This window comes from Tyto alba, unplaced genomic scaffold, assembly GCF_018691265.1.
Source record: "Tyto alba isolate M040663 unplaced genomic scaffold, T.alba_DEE_v4.0 Super-Scaffold_13, whole genome shotgun sequence".
Classification (NCBI taxonomy): Eukaryota; Metazoa; Chordata; class Aves; order Strigiformes; family Tytonidae; genus Tyto; species Tyto alba.
The window spans coordinates 30,956,139-30,979,142 of record NW_024881275.1 but is presented as its reverse complement, the minus strand read 5'-3'; the positions used below and the strand labels follow the sequence as shown (position 1 = coordinate 30,979,142).

The following is a 23,004-nucleotide window of genomic DNA, read 5'->3' as shown; positions in this document are numbered from 1 at the left end:
AGCCCTGGCTGGATCCCCCGGCTCTTGCCTGCTGACGCCTCCTTACGCGCAGAGCGATGCTGAGGGTGCGGCGAATAAGTAGGGGTCGGCTCCTTGGGGGCTGTCAGACGTCGCGCGTGGGCTGCGGTGACAGAGCGGCCGAGAGGCGGGGATGGCGGCCTGCTGGGTGGGGGCTCCCCTCCGGGGGCTGGGGGCGCGGGGAAGCTAGTCCCTCTTCGCTGCTGTGAGCGTTGTTGATTGAAAAGTCCCGATTTTTGCGTGTTTGTAAACGTCCTCTGGGAAGAGCGAAGCAGTCTCTGCGCTGTGCAGAGGTGTCCGCTGGAAGCACGGCTGTTTCAGGCTGCGGAAATTCAGGATGTGTCCCGTACCCAGCAGACCCGTCCCCCCTCGCGCCCTGGGGGCTTGCCACGCTTCTCACAGGCCCGCGTCTCTTCTAACAGAACACTCGGGTTTTGAGGGCTTGCTGCTAGCTACTGGCTGTCACCATGTAGAAGCACAGGGAGGACCTGAAGACCAGACCTTGATTTGCATTCAGGTTTGAAAATTTGTGGGTCCTCCAGTTCAAATATTTCTGTTCTTCTGCATGACCAAACTGTGTGTTGAAAACGGTACAATAAATGGACTTCATGTCTATTAGTGAAGCTGTCACATTCAGAGGACGTGGCACTGACCTAGGTGGGTTAAGAGAGAAGGAAAGGTTGAATCGTTTTAGAGGGAATTGGAAGGTCAGGCAAGCCTGGGTAGCATGGGAAGGGAAAGAAATCAGAGGAAAGAGAGTAAAGCTTCTTGTTTTAGACTTCCTGCTCACTCCAAGAGCAGCACAGCATACCTGATGGCTTATTAAACTACAGGTAATATTTTTTTTTTTTTTAAGGCAGTGTTCCTGGGAAGTGGAAAATACATGGATTCATACAAGCATGATATGTTTTTCTTAAGGACAGAACATCTTCAACTGTAAGGCTCAAAGTTGCTTTAGATAAGTGTCCTCATTAATTCAACTTTTCTTAAACGCAGTTTCTGCCATGTTCTAATGATATTCTAAGGCAGCAATATATTGCGGGATATATTTTTGTGCCTCTAAACCACTTAATCAGAAGGAAACATCTAGTATTGGAACATACGCCTCTATGGGAAATCCACTGCAGAAATCTTTAGAAAGTCTTTTTTTGCCTGATGTGTCTTCTTGAGCTTATCTTTTTCCTTTTTTGTCAGGGAGACAACTCCTGAGACCCCTAGAGCTTTGGGTGGGTGGAATTGCACAGTGCTGCAATTTAGCACGCTTTGCAGAAGTATAGGGCACCATGCTTGCTGCAGAAGGCTCCTGGTGCGCTATGGAGTGAGCAGTCACTATGTAACCAGTGTTTGGAGTAACGCCCTTGGTATCTGTAATGTTTGCGCTGGTAGTTCCTACTTGGTAGTACAAAACTGTTTCAACTACTACAGGAAAGCGTTTAAGCACAGCTTTCCTCATTTATGATGTAGTAAAGAAATCATCTGAGATCACTGCTCTCAAGACTCTGAGAGTTGGGTACCTTTATCACTTTGAGGGGAAAACTGGAAAAGGAAGTTGAGATATGTATTATTTTCCGCTTGCAGAGATTTTACAACCAGAGCCAAAACTGAGGGTGACAATAAATCTCACTGTAAAAATTCAGGTTGGTCTGCTAGTAGCCCTGGAGAGTAATTTCTACCTCTCTGACAATGCCAGGCTGAGAGCAAAGACGGAAGTTTCAACTGAAAGCCATTCACTTCTCTGTCTTTTTCCAAGGTACATCTCAAAGAGCTGAGTGATTGTTCAAGAGTTACATCAGCAGACAAAGTTGGTCTCAAAGATAAGGAGCCCCAGAGGACTGGGAAATAGGTGGAATTCCCTACTGAGGTCCTTTGTCTACATGTTCTTCTCATGATTATTAACTTCTGCATAGAAGTTGACTTAAAAAGGCAGTGTTTTTCCTGCAAGTCTCAGACCTAGAAGCTAGGAGAGTGCGTAAGTATCTAAGAGTATCACATTTTTTATGGGGCTCTGCAGAGCTGGGAGGCCCTCCAGTTTCCCAGGCCACAGAAAAATTGCCTCTGTGACCCTATGCATATTTACTACAGATTTCTAACTTCAAGGCTTAGACTTCTGGGACTCTCTTTGCCTTGGAGTCGGTGGGACACAATCACACTACATAATATCTTTGTAAAAATAGGTAGCCCTTAAAAATGTTTGGGGTTTTTTTTGGTTTTGTTTTTTTTTTTTTTTAATTTAACCTAAATTTACATATAAGATCTAGGTGTCTTGTGAGATCAAGAGCAAAAATACAGCAGCGTTGCCCCAAAACAGCAGAGAACTTCCAGTTTAAACTGCTGATTATGAATTTCATTGCCAGGTGGCTAATCATACTCTTCTTCAGATCAAACCCTCATATAATTAAAAAAAAAATGGAATAAAGAAGTAGCCACACATTTTACTTAATTCAGTGCTAAAGAGCTAATTCTACCTCCTATTTTAGAGATTATCTTTTAAGAGCTTGGTAACTTCAAGATTAATATGGGGTTCACTCAAGCTGCTTTGGACACCTGTTCTAACTTGGGATGGCTAGAATATCAGGGACCTATAAAGGGAGACCGCTCCCAGGGTAGCCTCAGCATTTTACCAGAGAGCAAAAGGGCACTTTCATCCTTAGAAACCACAGCTTCAGAAAAAGGGGATGATTTTGGACCTCATGTTGGTCCACTTAGTGGTATCACAGGTAGGCTGTACTTTGGAGGAAGCAGGCAACTTTGGCTAGAGAGAGGGGATTTTAAACAAGTCTTCTCAGGTAAACATCCTCATTTTAAGTTGATGGGTAGAGCAGAAATATACATCTACATACATTGTCTTACAGCTATTGTTCCTGGTTGTGTTTTGTGAATTATTCAGGGCTGTAGGTACCTGGACCTTGGGAGGTGAGGGAGGCAGGATATACCTAGTTTGGGAATCTGAGGCTGACAGCGTATGGAGCAAGGTGCTGGACACTGCTCTGTAAGAGCAAGCTTACCCCCTGATGAGGGACATCTGCCTTTGGAGAGCCTTCAGGTGAAATGTAGCATCCCTGAAATGTTTTCGTGGAGATGTGTTATTTTCAGAGATGGTGAGCCATCTGACACAGAGGGGACAAGTGCCCGTCTTTCCCACGGATGGGAAAGTCTGAAAAATCTTCCCACAGTCTCAAATGTATTAGTCTACCTCATTGTACATAATTGCAAGCTTTTACCTAAGAAGCGTAGTGAAAGGCTGCAGGTGCTTTATCCCCACTGCTTTCTTCTGTAATGCTGACATTTAAGTAATGACACATACTTTGATGGTCTTATCTTCATTGTAGGCAGTAGAAGAAGTGCGGAGGGTCTTAGAGTACAGGCTCTTTGGGCTCTTTTTCTATATTTGTATACTACTTAACATATTGTGATCTTAGATACAGCTCCTGTTCCTAGGTACAATACATAATAACAGTAATTATTATTACACTGGAGGGTTTTAAAGAATGAATCATTATTTGCATGATTACGGAATACAAAGATCTGCTGGTGAATCCTTATATAACCTGTTTTCAAGTATACATTTGTGAATACCAGTTTTAATGAACTCTCCTCATTCTGTTTGGGGAAAGTTCTGCTTTAATTGCACTTTATGCATTTTTACTGAAATTAAATTTATGCACATGCTTCTTGAATTAATACACTGAATACCTCAGCCTTTTCTGTGTCTATTGTGACTAAGTTGTCCATTCCATTCAGCAGCAGTTACATATTTTCTCTGTTCAGTCTTTTACTGCTGATATAATAGTGTAAGCTCTTCTTGTTGCTTTTGATGTTCCCGGTCTGTCTCAATTCCAGCTCAGTTTTGGTGGTACAGTCTATACATACGTGGGCAGTGTTTCTTGATTCTCCCTTTGTAGGCTGTCTCTGCTTCCATTCTCTGTATGCTGCCTCTTTTGTGTTGGGAGTTCTGTCATGGGTTTCCTGTTTTGCCAGACTGGCTTCCTGATATGTCTGCTTGCTTTCCTGAGTGTAGAGGTGGACCGTTCTCGTGCTTGAGGATGCTCTCTTCATAGATCAACCAACCTTATTGGGATGCTTTTTCCTTCAGAGCTGACTCCCATGGTATTCCACCTACCAGTTGCCTGAAATACCCAAAGTCCGCTCTTCTGAAGCCTGGGACCTGTGCTCTGCTACCTGCTTTCCTCCCTCACCCCTCTCAGGAACTTGATTCACTACTTAATGCTCACGATAGCATCACCCACTGTCCATGGCCCTGCTACATCTTTCCAGTACCTCTGTAACAAGTTGTTATCCTTGACAACCTCCAGCAATCTCCTGGATGGCTGGCATCCTGATGTATGAAATTACCCAGTCAGATTGGGGGTCTGTGACACAGAGCCTTCCTTGGGTTGTTCAGTGAAAGCTTCATCTGCTTCCTTACCCTGGTCAGTGATAACACATCCCACCCCAGTGTCATGCTTAGCAACCTCTTCTCCAGCCTGGACCCACAAGCTCTTATCTAGACCTGAGCCCCACACATCTGAGCTGCCCCTTCAGATGGAGGGTAGCCCCCTTCTTCCTCTTCCCTGCCTGTCTCTCCCGAAGGGCTCGTCTCCTGTCTGTTGCAGCACTCCAGTTGTGTAAGGTGTCCCACCACAGTGCTTGCATGGAAAATACCTTGTTTCATGCACTCTTTTTGAACGTCTAAGTCTACTGTCTTCATCAAACTCTGGCCAATGGAAATGCCACATGGCAAAACCCATCATCTCGTAGGCAGTGACGTCCTAAGTCGTTTTGGGGCTTTAATTATGAAATTGGACACATTCAGTTCTTTTTGCTGCTTGATAAGAGGCAAGTCCAAGCTGTAGAACAGTGGTAAAAGGCTTGGCAGGAAAATATTCTGTATATTTTGTATTGATTTGAAGTCCTGGATAGTTCCAACACGAACAATGTCAGAGTGATCTAGTTACAATGAAGAAAATACATATAGCAAGGTCTTTATGTGACTGAAAGGTCCACATTCTCAAGCAGATAACTACATTACCTGAACAGCCCAGAACAGGCCCTGATTTAAGGCATGCCGAGTTATGAACCTCTGTGAATGTGGTGAACGAGTGCCTCAAACAGGCTGGCAGTATTGATCCTAGCCAGTGCTTCTCATTTTCCTTTCCTCGTGCTAATGGCACCTCAGTCTTGTCCAAACTCATTTTAACCTTCAGAACTTAATGGGCTCCCAAAGACGTGTCAGTTCATGGGCTGTTCTTCAGAGCGTGCCCGCCCTTTGTGGAAGTCCTTGCATCCTGCTCTTACATGTCTCATTTTCACCCCTTAAGAGCTCTTCAATATTTTGATACATTAATACTTTTGTGCTTTGTTTTCTGATGGTGCTTTAAATAGTTTTGTATTGGTGAATTACTCTGTGGCTGGCTTGGCTACTAGTTTAGTTTCTTTAATGGCTTCATTATTTTAAAACAAAAATCGATACGCAGAATGTAACCTGTAGTGTGGTAGCCTGTATTTGTGACGGGCAAACTATGTCTGACCATAGAGACTACAGATTTCTGCATCCATCTGTTTTCTGGAACACTGCAAGGAAGAAGCCCATGTGTTTGTGTCATCCAAAGCACTGTAGTCATTTTAAGTTACTTAGATCATCTAAATTGGTTCTAAGCAGTTGTGAGCTCAGATCTCTTACGTATTTAGTTGCATTTGATAAAGTACATTGATTCTTTCATAAAGTAATTACTAAAGCTTTTTAACCAAGACTCAAATATATTGCAGACATTGATCATATTGTATTAAGCATTGATTATTCAGCTTTAAACACATCAAATTGTAGACCTTTCTCTACATCATGAATCTTTTTCTGGAATCTTCTGCCGTCAGTCCATGGGGACAGGGTGTGTACTGAAATGTGAGTATACAGTATGAGTTGGGGATATGCTGTTTGTATCTGAGTCTGTCTAAAATCTGTTGCATAGACTAAATCTTGGCTTTATGAACACAGTTATGTTTGACATGTAAAGTACGTAATTATAGAATGTAGTATGAACAGAGATAGATGAGCATTTTAATAAAAAATACTACTTTCCAAATTATTCATCAGAAGCTGTTGCCTGACAAAAAATAAAGTTTACGTAACTTTACTAACAACATTATCAGCCATGTGTCCTGAAATGGATATGTGCATTGTTCATTTACCAAAATCTTTGTTTCTGGTAAATGAGTTTTATAGCATTTTTGATAATTAATATAAACAATAGATTAATTTCAGATCTTGTAAACAACTTCAACTTTTTTCACGATCTTCAAAAATTTTTCTACTATTGATCTGTGTAATGCCCTTGAGCTATCTCTTTAGTTTTCCCTATTTGCTTCATATTTGCATCATGTTCTTTCATGTTTTCTGTTTCAGTCTTAGCTATGAGTTCTTTGAAAAAGGAGCATGTTACACTTAAATACATACATCAATAAAATAAAAATGAAAAGCCCTTATGTTGTATCAGAAGTGTATATGGGAGATAAATCAGATTGTTGGTACATTTTCTGATGTCTTGTATTCGGGTTTTGGTGATTTTTTAAATTTTTTTTTTTTATGGTAACAGATCTTCATTTCAGCTGGGTTGAAAAATGACATATATAGATACAGACTTAAAGACTTCTTTTTCAATTTTTCATTTTCTTGGACCCAATTCTGGTCTTAGTTACATCAGTGGAGATTCAGAACAGCTGAATGATAACTGGTAAAAAGTGCTTAAGTAACACTAACATTTGATATATAGAAAATCTCTGTGTGGCTTTAATTCTTGTTGCATCGCAGTCAAAAGTACAGATTACATGTACTCTAACTGTAAACTGTGGTGAGAACAGAATTATGGCAACACTGAGCAGAGTTGAAGAAGTCACTCTGAAGTGTGAGGAATTTATACCAAATTAGCTGCTGGGGTTTTTTGGTGTTTTTTTGTTTGTTTGGTTTGGTTTTATTGTTTTGTTTGTTTGTTTGTTTGTTTTTTCTTCTTAATGGGACAGGAGGACAGACAGTTTGCTTTATTCAGCTGTGTATCTTCCTCACAGTGGTTTTCCTGAGAAAACTGCAGTACTGGTGATATATATACATCCACTTTTCTTGATAATCTTAATTTTCTAGATTTTTTTGCTACATTTAAATATGAGTCAGATGGGCTCACTCAGGCTGTAGGGAATTCCTGCTCAGACTCTTATTTTATTTAATCTGACAATTAACTGTTGCCTGCATTTTCCCAGTGAGATTTCTTTGTATTTTGGGGCATCTCCTAAGCAAAGATCACAATGTACTTTTGGTGTGGTATGACCATGCATCCTGATACAGAAAGCCCGAAACATGAGCAGATCTTGTCCTGAAGAATCAACAAATGTGTTTCCATTTTTCACAAAGGAGGCAAGTATTTACAGGACGGTGTTGTGGCGATAGTGTTGTTAGATGATGAGGTAAGAGGGCTGAGGGAAGCAGAGAAGCTGCGTTATGACAGCAGGTCGATCTTCAGTGCCTGTTTGTTCAATACAGCAGAGTAATGTCCTGATTTGCATAATGCAGTTGGTGATGGCCAAATTCTTTGTGTCTGTGGTAGCTGTACAGACCCTGCTAGGGTACCCAGCTCTACTTGTGGACAAAGTTTGCCTTGCCTTAATACAGTTCCTTGTGTCTGATGTAAATGTAAGCTACTCCTTTTTGACCAATACGCATCTGAAATGAAAGATAATTTCTTCAGGGCACAGCAATTCTTCAGATTTCTGCGTGACAGAAATATTCCTGCAGTAAGGGAAGAAGTTAATTTGGAGCAGGTCATCTTTCTGTCTTTTCAGAGTGGGATTCTTTTCAGCTAATTTGGATATCTGGTTTATAATTTCATTACCACAGAGATGTAAATATTTGGCAGGACACCACAGGTAATGGTCTGTGAATGTCCTCCTTCAGTTTAAGGAAGGAAAAAACCCTGAAAACAACACAACTTTAACTCTCTCCTCTCAGGAGTTTCCAGGACAGTACTATTTTTGTTTTCTCTGATGCTGGGAAGAGCTCACGGATAATTCATCAGTTTGCTCAGAAAGTAACCTCTAATCTTTATTCCCTATACCCAAACACTTTCATGTGCTGTTCTGTGGGAACCCCATGGGTATCATAGTATTGGGTCAAAACCAACCTATAGTAAATTTACTCAGAGAATGAAAGTTGTGAATATGAATTGGTGGAACCATAAAAGAAATTCACCCTTTAAAGATGCTTAGATCCTTCACACAAAAGAGCACCAGGAATTCTAATGCCTTAGAGCTAAGACTGGATCAGTGAGAATAGAAAGGAAAAAGCTTTACATCTCCTGCCATATGGAGACTCATGCAGTACTAGCAAAGTTGTAATGAACAGGTTTCCAGGGTGTTTGGTGTATAGAAATCAAATTTATTTTATGACTAATATGGAGCATTTAAAGGCTAGAGTTTTAAAGACATAGTTGAAACTTGCATATCAGGACGAAAATGTTCCCCAGTAACAGGAGTAAGACAGAGTCCTGCTAGTGTCAGAAGACTATAGATTATATGAAGCATTACTCGCAGTCATTGGTCTTCGAAAATTTGCCTCCTGCTTAAGTTTTCAACAGTGCTTAACTGATGGATAGGAATTATGCTAACTTTTCACCGAGAGTGAAAGATACCTTTTTTGGCATAAACTGTTGATAACCCCCAATTCTAAGAGTTATTTATATTATTGTATTATTTTATAGCATTACTTACATTGTGTGTTATGTGTTTCTTACAGTTTTATTTGGATCTCAGAGCTAGATATAGGTACATAACAATCCACATAATTTGTAGACCAAAGAAAATAGTGATTGTTACACAAAGTAAACTATTAAATGCAATTTGACTTCAAATGAAAATAAATATTTCAAAAGGAATATTTGTGTGCTCACAAAATAAACTAAATAAATAAAGATGAAAAATGTTCAGACACTTCAGATGGTCAATACATTTAAATAGAAAAAATACATGCTTTAAGAGAAGTAACTGGGTGGGGGGATGATTTTCTCTTCTGACACACAGTTTTTCTTGTTTACATCTTTGCACTGAGGAGAGACTACCTCAGTATTTGGAACTTAAAAAGCAGTTTGTTTGAGCTTTGGTTCAATTCTCGGTTGTCTAAAAGATGTCCACAAATACATGCAGGCCTGCAAAACTGTATGAAAAGTGATCAGTACACACATAATTTCTCTCTGCAAATCTGTTTGTTAGTTTGTTTGTTTGTGTCCTGGTTTGGGCTGGAATACAGTTAATATTTCCTTTTGGTAGCTAGAACAGTGCTGTGTTTTGCATTCAGCATGTGGTTTGGTATGGGAAGAATGCTGATAGCACACTAATGTTTTTGGCTGCTGCTGAGATTTCAAGGACTCTCCGACTCCCCATGTCCTGCCCGTGCGCCAGGGCACAGGGAGCAGGGAGGGAGCACGGCCAGAGCACCAGACCCAAACTGGCCAGTGAAATATTCCATATCATGGAACGTCATGCTCACTATAGAGAGGAGGGGTGGTTGGGAAGGGGCTCTCTCTCTCTCTCCTTCTCTCTCTCTCTCTCTCTCTCTCTTCCAGGATTGTGATTGCGGGATCTTGGTATTTTCGGGATCTCTAGCCGGGAACGGGCTGGGTATTGGTTAGTGGGTGGTGAGCAATTGCACTGTGCATTGCTCATTTGTATTTTCTATTACTGTCAATGTTTTCATTTTATTACCATTATTAAACTCTTTCTGTCTCAACCTGCAAGTTTCTCTTTACCCCTCCAATTCCCTCCCCCATTCCCAGATCAGGGGGGAGGATGGATGAGCGGCTGCGGGGTGTTTGGCTGCCGACCAGGCTTAAGCCATGACAGTTTGTTTTTGATTTTGTTTGTTTGGTTAGTTGGTTTGTTTGTTTGTTTGTTTGTTTTAATGTTAAAATGCTCTTCTGGGACAGTAAGGATCAACTGAAAAGTTGGACTATATTGTGTAGTGCATGTAACCTTCAGAAAGCACTGGTAGAAAAATTGCCTGGTGAAACTGAAAGCATACATGCACCCCTTTTAACTGTAACACTAACACTGTTTTGAGGTCCTGCTTATTCTGGATTTTTAAAATGTCCTGTGGCAACTGGAAGATGCAGTTAGGGTACTTCGATATGTGGTAGCGTATACATGTATGTGAAGTGGCATGGTAGCACCTACTGTAGTTTTAAGGTGACTTAATAGGCACTTCTCTGTAAACACATCATTATTCATTAGTAGAGTTTCATTAACTGATAACACCAAGTTTATAGGTAACACGAAATTTGCAAGCACTCCAGAAAGCTAAAATATCTCTCTTGTTTCCCCTAGCTTTTCTGCTGTAACTCACACAGAAGTTAAAACACTACTTCTCCAGAGAAGCTAGCAGTCTGGTGTGTACCCAGAGAGAGATATCCTTTAAAGAAGATGATTTGGCGAAGTGCTGTGAGCCACAGCTGTAAGCCACGTTAGGACACAAGACTAATGTGTCCTTCAGGGTACCCGAACACCTAGAGATCTATCTAGCTAAAATTCCTAAAAGCTTTTGAAAATCTTGTCTTAAGTGGCTTTTAAGAGGTATGTAGCAACTCAAGAAAATCAAGATGTGTATTAGTTTAATTTCCACAGCTGCTGGTTTCATGTAGTGGCCAGTTCGGGCTTCTGCAAATAAATTATGTGCATTCCAGACCAGTGTTCTTGCTGTGGAGCCACAGAAGATGTTTACTTATGTTGTGAATTTAAAAACATTCATGGAGCTCTTTCACTCACAAGCCATTTGCCTCAGACTCTTTTCACAAGTGTCCCTCTGCTTGTTTTGGCACGGCTTTAAAGTCTCTGTAACTTAGTCTGCTTTAAAAGCCTTGTAAGCATAAACAAATGTAGGTAATTTTCATGAAGATAGCAGTTTGTCATTCATGTCTCATTTCCAGAAGTAAGATACTTTTGGAAAAAACACACAGCTGCTGCTGAGGATGCAGATTGAAACATAATGAATATGCAAAATTATCAAACCTGAGAAAGCATTTCCTTCATTGCACTCCAAAGGCATCACAAGCCTAGAGAAAACTTCATGTTACTAGCCTTTTTGTTTCTCAGTATTAGGAGATTCCTTTGCCTATGTGTGCCTGACCCCTTCCAGGTATCTGATGGCATCAGTTTGTAACTTCTGCTTCTCTCTTTGGTAGTCTTACTACAAATGAAATAATAAAGACAATTTGCTTATAAAAGAGGAAAGACAGTGTTTACCTGGATTTGAATATAAGACAATGATGATACAGAAAGGAATGCAGATGCAGCGGGGAGAACTGTCTACCCAGGTTCACTTGCCATAATGTCCTGCTGTTTTGGGTAATGCAGCATGCTCCCTTGATTTTAATCTGAAATAAAAAAATCCAGTGATCTCAACTTTGAGCTATAATATTGATACATAAAATAAATGACAATTTTCCTGCTGATCATCTCATTACATTTACTTCCTATAGAAAGTCCCAGCTGCTAGGGAGAAGATACATTTCTCTCCTGGGCTGGAGAGGGCCTGCTGTACTGGGATCAAAGTGGGAATTACACTGAGCACTTCTAGAAGGCAGGTCAATACGTAGATATGGATTTATGTACCTAACTGTAGTTGAACACGTTGACCTAAGAGACTGGGACAAGGACGCATACTATGACAGTGGGATAATCAAAGAAGGACCCCAGGAGCCTTGGTGCCCTGCCATTTGTTTAACACCTAGGAGACTGCTTCAGTACTCAGTGCTCCTCCTTGTGAAAGATTAGCCCACCCTGCCCATGCTAGTTCACACAAAGTCAGTTAAATCTGTTTCTAGACATTGCACGATCCTGAGAAGCAAATTTACTCATATGAATGAGTCTCTTCATGGCATTGGATCATCATTTTTACTCTGCTGATCATCAGAGTCTGGACAGTTTAGTTACTCTGCCATGGAGTAAATTGAATTGCTTGGTAATCTGGAGGTTGAAAACTCGGAGGCAGAGAGGATCTCCTCTGAGAGCTGGCGTCCAATCTGTAAGTACTAAGGGAGATTTCCAGGCCTATCCTGAGCAATGCCGGTGATATGTCCTAAGGCACTTCAGCTTTTTTCATCATGGCACATCGATGGTCTTTCATACTCTGTCATAATAGACCTGAAAACGCCCATTGGCTTTTTGTAAAATAAACATTACAACAACAACTACTACTACTACTACTACTACTACTACTACTTACTACTACTACAACAAAGCTATGTCATAAAGATTTCTCCATATGAGAAAATACAGAATTTACCAGAACTTCATGGAAGTACTCATTCTTCGGACTATAACTCTCTTTTCTTGCTTCTTTTTGCAGTATGTCTAAGCATCCTATGTGTCTTTCCATCCTGCTAGGTTTTCAGTACCTGGGCTTAATTTACTTGGTTTATGCACTTTTGCATTTTTAACATTGTTCATTTTGTTGGTTTTCCACTGTTGATAAAATTCCTATTATCCTCTGGTTTTAGCATCACATTTTATTTTTAAGTCTCACAGTTTATGACTAAGGCAGATTATAAAGCTAGATAGCCACCAAGGAGTTCACTGAAAATTTGTCAGATTGCACTGGACTCTTGGGGCTTTGGAGTCTCAGACCTGTGGAAATTGAGGTCCTTGCTTGTCCATCCAATTTTGTGTTCCCAAGGTCACAATAGTGGCATCTCCAGAATATTTGCAGTGCTTTTCCACATGACCTTCTTTCTACCATCAGTATGTCATTAGAAAGAAGCTGTGCATGGTCCTTCTGTTCACAATGAAGAAAGCCTTCTCTTCAGTGTGTTCCAGCTAGGCATACACAAGAGAAACTAATTACTTTTTTTTTTTTTTTTCCCTGGGAAGAGACCCAGTGGTCAGGTACCTTTCTTAAGTGGTCAGTTTTCAGCAAGTAATTGAATGTCATCTCGTTAGCCTTGTCTCTTCCCTTCTTTCTTACTAGTCAAGCTATTTGTTGAAGAGGGTGGGTTATCTCACCAACATCTTCCACTTCACTTGATTTATCACTTCAACATTTGAAAAGCACAGTAGACCATAATTACACCCAAGAGTGTAGTTTAATATTGAAAACATTTATTTTCTTTCCATTGCTACAAAGGAACCAGCTTTTGCAAGACAGAGGCAATATACCTATAAGCAATATTTTGAAGAAAATGATTGCTACAGCTCATAAAATATGAAACAAAGATAAATACAGAGTATGGAAGAGCTCCATGAAGTCTGATTTCACCAGCAAAAAAAAGGAAGTTACATCTAAAGTGTATCTAATAATCTAAAATGTTATTTGTGTCATCATTCTTTTTTTAAACTGATAGCTTTATACTTGAGAATTTTTCACTGCTCCAGTCCACAGAAAGGGATAAAACCAGCTCATGGATATTTAAGTAGACAGCGTGTTAATAAGGCCTGCAGGTATCCAGTTTTTTAGCTGCCTTTTAGCCAAATTAGGGATTAGATAACTGTGGGGCCAGTTTATGCTAGAGATGTGTGTTGGCGATGTTATCCCTGACTGTCTCAGTGCTACAGATGCTCCTGGTGCCAGCAGTTTTATAATGACAAAACTATGTTTTCATCCATGTGGCTTCTTTCATTTGTAAGTGGAACAAGGGAGAGGTTTCATTATAGTAGTACTAGAGGTACTTTGCTGGAACAGGAGTGATTTGTCAGTATAATATAGCAGACTTTGTGTAAGGGGAAGCTTTCTCTGGCAAAGACAGAGATGTCTGTATTGTAACTTGTTTGCAGGCAATGTTAACACTGCATCTTGTAATTTGGTTTGATTCACATTGCAATCTTAACCTTCTTCCTATATCCTTTGACAATTAAGAAACCATTTGAGGTCAAAAGTGTTTTCCTAATCTCAGTGGAAAAGCACAGTCTTTGACAAAAAAGAGAATTAAGAGTGTAAGTGCTTCCATGTGGGATGGGTTCACCAGGGAGAAGGGAGATCATACAGGGAACCTGGGCAGCCCTGTGCTCCTGAGGCGGTGTGAGTAAATCTGAGTCTGCCAATAAACCAACTAATTAAATGTCTACTTCTGCCTAAATGCCAGCTAGCAGGTCATATGTGCCACTTTCTGTTTCTTCCTCAGGGCTGCTCGTCAAGTAACAAATGGGATGGTGCTGAGATCCAGGGTTCAATTTGGGGCCTCACTTCACTTGAGGTAGAAAGTGCACGGTGCAATTAGTTGACCTGCATACTCATAAATACTGGAGCCATAATGAGGAAAGTGGAATTGAAGCCAAGTATTGATAGGATCAAAGCTGGGTGGGGGGGAAAGGGAGGAGCTTAGGAAATTGGCTGAGTCATTCAAAGAACCAAAAGAAACATAAATGTGATTGTCATCAGTCACAAAATTATGACCCTGTAGTAGTTAATATTGTGTGACTGAAATTAAATAATTATAAAAGATGACAGATGTGGGAATACAACAGAAGGTCGGTGAGAAGGATTGTAAACACGCTCAAGTGACTTGCAGCTGGGTTTCCAAAAAACACATATATTAATTGCTGTTTACCTTTGTGTGCTTGATGAGTAGAACGTCTGCATTTAGGTAACACAGGCCTGTGAGAGACTCAGTGGCACCTTATCAAACATCATTGATTCCTGCCCTGCTGTGGGAAAGATCAGAGCACAGTGGAAAAGTACGCCTGCGAAAATCCCTGATATATACAGGCAAAAGCAGCAGGTTCGAGATCTTTCTTCTCTTTCTGGCTATCAAGGACAGAGCTCGGCGGTGCCCGTGTCCCTGCTTGCGTGCCTCTGCCCGGGTGCTGCTGTGGAGATCCCCGGGGTCATGGGAGAATGAGAATAAATGTGCTCTTTGCATTTCATCTGTGGGTTTGTGGGTTGTTCCTGCATCTTGCCTGTGTCAGCTCACACAACAGCCAATAGAGGAGTACAATTAGGGCTGGTGTATTATCTCATATGTAACCTAGCTCCTTTTGTAATTGATGGTGAAACTCTGACTGAAGCAGAACAGAATGTAAACAATATTGAGCATTGCATACTTGCGATTAGGACAACAGAAGAGGGCCAAAGACAGATAAACACAGCATTTACTGAACCTAGCCAGAGCCCTGTGGAAATACCTGTGGGCAGAAGATACCAAATGCCAGTTGTTCTCTTTTGAGGAGGCTAATTTTATGTCTAACAGGTAATGAGAAGTACTTCTTCGAAAGGAAGGTACTGAAGACACAAAGATGCCAAAGCACAAAAGATGACATTAACAGTTTCAGGGCATCAGGGCATCCAAACTATGAAGAGATTGTAATCTGCATTTTGTCATTCCCCGCTTCTGTTTGCTATACCCTGGGAAGAGTACCAATGTTTAGTTTTTAAAGGAAACTGTGTTTCCCCTCTACACTTGAGGCTGTCTATCTCAGAACATTCAGAAGATTGTTAGTCTAACTGCAGCAAGCATTAAAGCCATTACTGATAAAATTATAAAGGAATATAAAATAATGAAACTCTAGTAATGAAAGGAAAACACAAAATCTGTAGAAATTATACCTACTGATTTTCTTAGTATAACTCTTGCAATTTCAGCCTCTCAGAGCAATTCCCATGGAATACAACACTGATGTGAACCTTTTGATCATAACATCTCCCTTTACCCTTGCAACAGACACTTAGAAAGTTTTGTGGCTGAGTATTGGGCATTAATCACTTCCCCCTGTGCAGCAAAGTTGACTCATGGAGTTACATTGGTTTCTTCTGCTATAAATTCAGGTTCTAGGACTGCCCTGTGACAAAAAGAGAGGAGAGAGCGACCAGACCTTTTCCTGAATGCAGGTGAGCACTGCTGCCAGCCAGGGCACAAGCAGGGGATTGCCTGTGGCTGGTGAGGCTGTGAGCAAGTCAGTCCAGGGCAGCCTTTTGGCAACTGCTGGCTGGAGTTTGGAGTTACGCTGCTGGCAAGATGGTGTTACAGGAGCAATAGGGAAGGTCCTGCCTGAGCAGCTCATCCTCTGTGTTTGCTCAACAACACAGTGGGAAAATCCTTGTGGTATTTGCTTACCCACAGCCTAACCAATTTATCTGGCTTTATCTCAATTTAGGCTTTAGTGGTCTCTCAAAGGTGCTAAGGTGTATTGACTGAGCTACACTGAGCAGAAAATAAATTCTTTTTTATGTTTCTAGCCTGGGCCTAGATTTGATGAATCTAGTGCATAGGAAATAAGTATGGGGTAAGTTGGGATAGGTTTCAAATATGATACCAGTGATATTTCTGCGGAGATCCAGATAATGGCCCAAATGACTTGGAACCTCTCTATTTGGGAGTGTACCAAGAAGCTTTTCAGTGATGCTGTATATGGAAATTTTCTAAGTAGTCTCTCCCATAAACCTTTGCTGAAAATAGGATAATGGAAAGGCAGCGTCAAGGTAAAGCCGGGCTCTGTCATCTGCCGCCTTATTTTCGCTGTGGCCTGCCCAGGATTCCTGTCCCACTTGCACATGGTAGCCAGAGCATTACCTCCCCATGTACATCATCTTTCATCTTCTCAATGATGCAATCCTCCGTACAAGAGGGTCACGATGAATCTGTCCATATCCCCCTCCTGTGATACAGAAATCACAACAACCCTACCATTTAACTCACATATTCAATGTATTTGCTTTCATTCATACCAGTATGAAGGCTCTTTACTCGGGATTTAGAGCAGCCCTGCAGCCATTAGCAGAAATACTGAAAAATTAAAACCCAGCTGCACCAAATGAAAATGTTGTGGCTTATGACTTGGAAACTCATTGTGGCGCATCCACTGCTTGATTGATGTATTTTCACCATTCTCGTTATAAAGGGAGAGCTAGCGCATGCCCAAGTCCACCGCTGATTTTCAGTTTTCTCCAATTGCCCTGGTGTTGCTACTAAATAGCCACGAGTTAGCGCTTCTGGCCTGCCTCCTGGCTGAGCAGATCAATGTGAATGCACCAGGTCCCCTTCCAGCTTGCAGCTGTTTTGTAGTGGTGCTGATGTGTCCTCTAGGAACAAAAGCAGACAAAGGGTTGGCTTGTCTGCACGCCGCCGCCTTTTCTTGTGTTGGGATTTGGGCAGGAGGGTGGTGGGAGGCTTCTGGCTCCCATCTCCCCTGTGTGCAAGGACTCTGCTCATTTCAACTGTAAAATTAGTCATTCTTGTAAGTGCTTGTGCCAAGTTGGTGGGTTAGTGACATTGGAGAGGTTACAGTCATGAACTGTGGCTTTTCTTAAAGGCAATGAATGGACTGCTGGCTGGTTACAGGCTTGAAACTGCAGGTGAGAGCCCACTAAGCTGTGTTTGCTTGCCTTTGGGTGGTGTTTTACCTGGTGCCAGTGTCTGGATGCTCTGCTTTCTCCTCTTCACCTAATCAATATTTCAAATTAATTCTCACAGCGTAGGCAGTGGGTTTTGTATGACATGTTGCTTGATTTCTCCTCCCTACCTTTACCTGCTGTTAAACTTTGGAGAAAAGATACAACTCCTTATTACTCTCACATCTGAAATGCTTTTTGGGAGGGTTTGTTATGCTCCCTTCTTTTCCCGCTTTTAGCTTTGGATGCCAAGCCCCATCCCCATGCCACTGTAGTATATCTAGCTATTCCTTCTTATAGTTGTGAATTTAATGTAAATTTAACTTCACTTTAATTTAATTTCATTTCATTTCATTGTGTGGTTTTTAAAATTGAAATAATTTTAATTCCTTCTTTTAATTGTGTAAAAATGCCTCTCTGCGATTTTGTGGTCAGAGTAGTGTTGAGTTACGTAACACTATGTATCGGAGTGTGTAAGTGGAGCACAGGGGAAGCTAACCCATTGCATGGTAATGCAAGGATGACAAAAGGGCCATGTGGGGATCCGGTCACACCATGTCAATTGAAGGAGTTATCTGGCAGCTCACAGAGACTGGTGGCAGAAATAATCCTGTGGACCATCTTTCTAGAAACCATAGCATTATTAAAATGTTCATTAAGTCCCCCGAAGGGTCAAATGATAAGAACAAACCAGCTGCAAAGGTTTATATTCATCTTTGATGGGCAGCCAATTCTTAAATAGTCCCAGTTTCTGTCTACATGTCTGTAATTACAGTGAGTCTCTGTATGTCTGATATGCAATATAAATTACTATGCCAGATTAAATTTTGGAGTATCTAAAACTGCAGATTTTAGTGTGTTAATTTTCACCTACATCTCCAAAGATGACATTAGTTTTCTTTTTTTTTTTTTTTTTTTTTTTAAATATTTATGGTTTTCAGTATACCATGCTGCTTATATTTCTGAAATGAAAAGCTTTGGTGAAGCCTTATAGCATATTCTAACTTTTGGGATCATGACACCATTAATTGACATACTGATTTGTGTCTGATGTAAGATGAACTCTTAATGGTTGGGGAAATGGATAGGAGCTGTATATTAGTGTTTATCACCCAATGAAGAATCTTAGCATCTGCTAATAACAATGTTGATTTTTCTGAAAATAATCTCTGCACCATCTTCATCAGTTTCCCTTGGCTCAGGAGCTCTGATGTTTCACTAAAAAATTTTTCGTCTGATTTTCCTAAGGTTACGTGAACACTTTCTAATTTTCATGCTTTTAGAGTTTTCTGTGACCCTGACTGACACTAGTTTCTTTCTAACTAACTGGGAAGTTTGGATTTGAGATAGTATTTGAATCCAAAACAGATATGTCCTGCAGTTATTTTTTTGAATTTTGCTATCATTAAAACAACATAACATTCAGTCTTCTGTATAAGCCTAGCAGTTTAAAGGAAAAAGTTGTCACTCATTAGGGAAGTTTGCAGTTTGATCTAACTATTGAAAGTCTGCTTTCCTGTTTTATTTTAAGCTACTTTATACTTCAAGAAATCAAGCTCACAAGATTAAAAGGTTATCGTGAAGAAGTCACATTACATGCCTGAATCACTCAGCTGTTACAATGAGCCTTTTCAAACCAGTGACAAATGATAAAATACTGTAGTAAAACTCCAGAATGCTGACCTTGTTACCTTTGGTCTTGCACTTGTTTTGGAAGATTTCAAAGTATTTCAGGATGAGCTGTTTTTTTAAGATCCATCAATGGTGGCAATGTCCAGTTTGTGAGTCTTAAGACTATCAGCTGGGTTTCTCTTTTTGCTGAGTAACTTAATGGAAGATATTATGTCATTATGTACTTGTACGTTCTCTGCATGTTAGAGTTTGACCTAAACCCAGGCTAGCAAATCCCGCAGGTGGAAACAAGGATTGTTAAGCAAACTTCCTGAATTTGAGAGTAGTAGGAACCAAAGAGCTGGAGGTAAGCCTGTGAAGCTGTGTCAGATGTGCATCAGAGGGAATCATACATCTTTAGTTTAGCAGAATCCCTTTGCTGAATTGCTCACCCTTGTGCATGATCACCTCTGCAGAAATGAGAGAAGATATTGGTTCATTTGTGAGGAGCTTCAGGTGTTGATAAGCAATAGGTGGGTTCATTCATCAGCTCAGCAGAATTTTGCTAAATAAGATAAAAGCTTACAGGAGAAGTTCTTGTACTGGAAACACTGCAGCTCCCAAGTATCAGCATCCAGACTAGGTTTTCAATGTAAGAACTGGGAGCTAAGGCATATGTTTCCTAGGAAGAAGGTTTTGTGGTTATTTCATGAAATTAGAAGTGAGTGCTAATCAGTGTACCTTTTCATGGTCACTGTAACCACAGCATTTTGCTTGAATTTAGGAACAGGCAGACTTGGCGGAACAAGAAACTTTGCAAATTAATCTAAGTTGCTACTTTCTTTTTTCCCTACAAAAATGATTTATTGTCTTTAAAGTCAGGTTTTTAAAATATTATGTTTTCCAGAAAGCCACAAGCAAAGCTGGTGGTGGATACATGGCAGTCCAGAAACTTCTTACAAAAAAACATGAACATTGTGAAACCTAGTATTTGAAAGTCAGGGTTGCTGGGGCAGCCATAGTTCAGGCCTCTTGAGGTTATGCATTATGCTGCCAGCTTTAATTATATTGTTGCATACCTTTTTTCCTACTCAAAATTTTGCCTAACATTATGCTAACATTTATAACTTTTCAGTGTTTGACTCTGCACTGATAACTTTTCTCTCACATCAGACTTAATGGTGTGGTGGAAGCTAGAAATATAGGGATGTAATTTCCTGGGATTTTTAAAAAGGAAGACACCTCTTAAGCTGAAGAAGACATTTTCTTGAGCTCTCCTGACTACCTTTCATATGGGTCCTTAGCAGAGATAAGGAATCCTAACAGTTCTTTCATTTATTTGAATTAAAGGAGCGACTGGTAGCGGTAGAAGCCCAAGAGACTTAAGTTTCCTAAAATGCTAAACAGCAAAACCAGAGATGTGTAAAGCAGCCTGGTGCTACCAGATTCTCTTGCTGGATGACATACAACTCACTCCCTTTTCCTGTCTTTTTCCTACTTGGGAGGTTGAATATAAATGTGAAGATGATCCAAGAAGAATCAAAGTCCCAGGCCCATAATGCTGAATTATTTTCATTTTGTTCTGCCAGTGAACGTAGCCTTTGTTTTCACAGCAACTATTCATCTGCTTTTCAGTTAGATGGGAATTGTGTTCAGCATTTTCCCAGTTCCCTCTCAGTGCTCTCCGAGGGATGCTCTCTTGAGCTTCCTGTTCATAGGGGAGTTAAGCACTTGTACTTTTCAGAAGCTGCTGAACTTCTCAAAGGACCCAGACCATGTAGTAAATGACAAAGTATTTTTCTAATGAAAAGAATATGTTGGAGGAGAAAATAAATTAATATTTAAACAGAGCCCTTGAGACAGCCTAAGACACTGTTCTTAAAGAGGAGCAGGCATTTGAAAAGACTCAGAGGAACACTACGAACATATTTTTAAAATTAAAATCTCATGAAAAAAGATCTTTGGGGTTGAGAGGATGGAATACAGATTTCAGGTCCACCAGCTGTAATTAAAATCATAAGCTTTGTTTGGGATCCTACTAAAAAAAAAATAATCCAGGAATCTTTATGGAATCTTTGTTTGGAATCTTGGTGCAGCACTGAAGGAGAGAAGAAAACTCCAGTGTAACATGTTGCTCCAAGTGGGCAAACTCCTTTGCCCGTCATGAGCTCCACTGATTTTAACTAATTATTAGGGTGAGGTCTTAAAGGGAGATAACTGGAGGCTTTGGAGAACCTCAGCGCTTGGCTCGGTCTCTGCTTTATAGTTTTACCAGCAGAGACTTAGGATGGCTGGGGATGTTTTATGATGATGGTGACAACACTAGGGTGGGTCTGGCAAGCCGAGCAAACGGACCACGCTGCGGCACAAGGAGGATCGCTGCCCAGCCCGGTGCCTGCACTGTGCCTCCCCCTGTATGCCGTGCAGCAGGGCTACGCTGGCTTTCCCACGCCTGCACAGAGGTAAGGAGTGCTGGTTTCACTCCCCAAACCCACGCTCCAGCTACGGCAGTGGCCTGTGCCCACGTCAGCCCATCTGTGGTCCCCAGTGGGGGAGTATGTGCCCTTCCTGCTGCAGGGACTTGCAGCATGGAGGGAGGCCTCATAGTGTACAAGGAGAGACGGTGTCAAACTGTGAGTGCCTGCAGAGATCCAGTGCTTATGAGTGGGTTCCTGCTTAAAATTGACAAGGATCTAGCTCTTTGAATGTTGAAACTGTATAAGTAAGAGACGTGCTATGAAAAGGGTGTCCTCTCTGACCATTATAACTTTAATGATCTCTTCTTTAGCCTTCCCGTTTTTGAAAATGAAGAGGCAGCCATTGTCTAGGAAAAATGAGAGACCAAGAGCAAAAGATGTCCAGTGAAAGGGGTTTTATTTTCTTCTCTTCTTGCCATGAAAGAGTTCATTGTTCCACCTCCACAGTTTGTTGCTGGCTGTGAAGAAAGGAGCGAATTACTAAGTGCAGGCAGAGGAGAAGAATGGTATTGAACTGGGATAAACAGGGGTTTTTATCACAAGAACTGGCCAGATAAGTAATCAGTTGATTTGTGTCAGATGGCTGATGTTATATTTTAATATTCCAGTAGTGACCATGCTATCTCTGATGCCTCTGGGAACTGTTTGATCTAATCTGGAATTAGCGCTTTCGGACAGATCCAGTAAGCCCCTGGGGGGGAGCAGTTACTAGTCAGCTGTGATTACATCTAATTAGTACAAATGTGAAATTTGCCTTCTTTCCCCTTAATCATAGCTCTCCAAGCTCTATTGAGTCTTTTTGGGGGGTCTGTATTGCCTTTTGATTCTTTGGATTCTGAGTTACATTATACTACCATATTCTTGATATGAAGTTTTGTAGCAATTGTTGACACATACAAAGATACAATACCAGACAATGTAAAAAATTCTCTCTTCTGCATTATATAGAGAATAAATTTATCTTCCTTTCTCTGTGTACAAAAATAGCAGTGAAGAAATATGGCTGAACAAATGAAGGTGAATTGGTATTGTTTCTTCTAGTAATTTTGACAGCACTTTCTAGATGAGAATTTTAACCAGTAGAACTATATTGATCTAATTACAGTGGTATAGTTATGCTGGAATAAATGTCCATGTGATCAGTCTTAGTGAGGATGAAGAGTATTCATGCAGGGATTTATGCTGATATAGCTCTACTGAGATAATTACACCAACATTGTTTGACCCATAAATTTCTCCATGTAGATAAAATGCTTAACACAAATGCTTGGCTCAGAAACCCACACCCAATATACAGCAACGCTTGGAGTTATCTGCAATGATATGGTGGAGAGTGGCTCAACTACTCACCCTTTTGTTCCACATACCTCTCAGTTCCTCTGCTGAGCTTTAACTATTAAGCTTCTCATCATCATCTGGGAAGGCTCTTCATCAGTGAAACAATACGCTTCACAATGTGTTGTCCAATACAGTGTATTTTTTCCTCACAATATATGGCATTCAATGAACAAAAACAAATTGGGAGACATACGTAGCTAATTTCAGTCT

General features: G+C 40.7%; 1 protein-coding gene across 1 annotated transcript in view; it reads left to right on the top strand.

The window, feature by feature from the left end:
* Window positions 1-875: 875 nt before the first annotated feature.
* TMC1 (transmembrane channel like 1) overlaps window positions 876-23,004 on the top strand; it is a 152,143-nt gene continuing 130,014 nt past the window's right edge. Inside the window, exon 1 of the mRNA XM_033010244.2 lies at window positions 876-1,987. The gene's annotated coding sequence lies outside the window, so the exon portion shown is untranslated. The remainder of the gene's footprint in view (window positions 1,988-23,004) is intronic.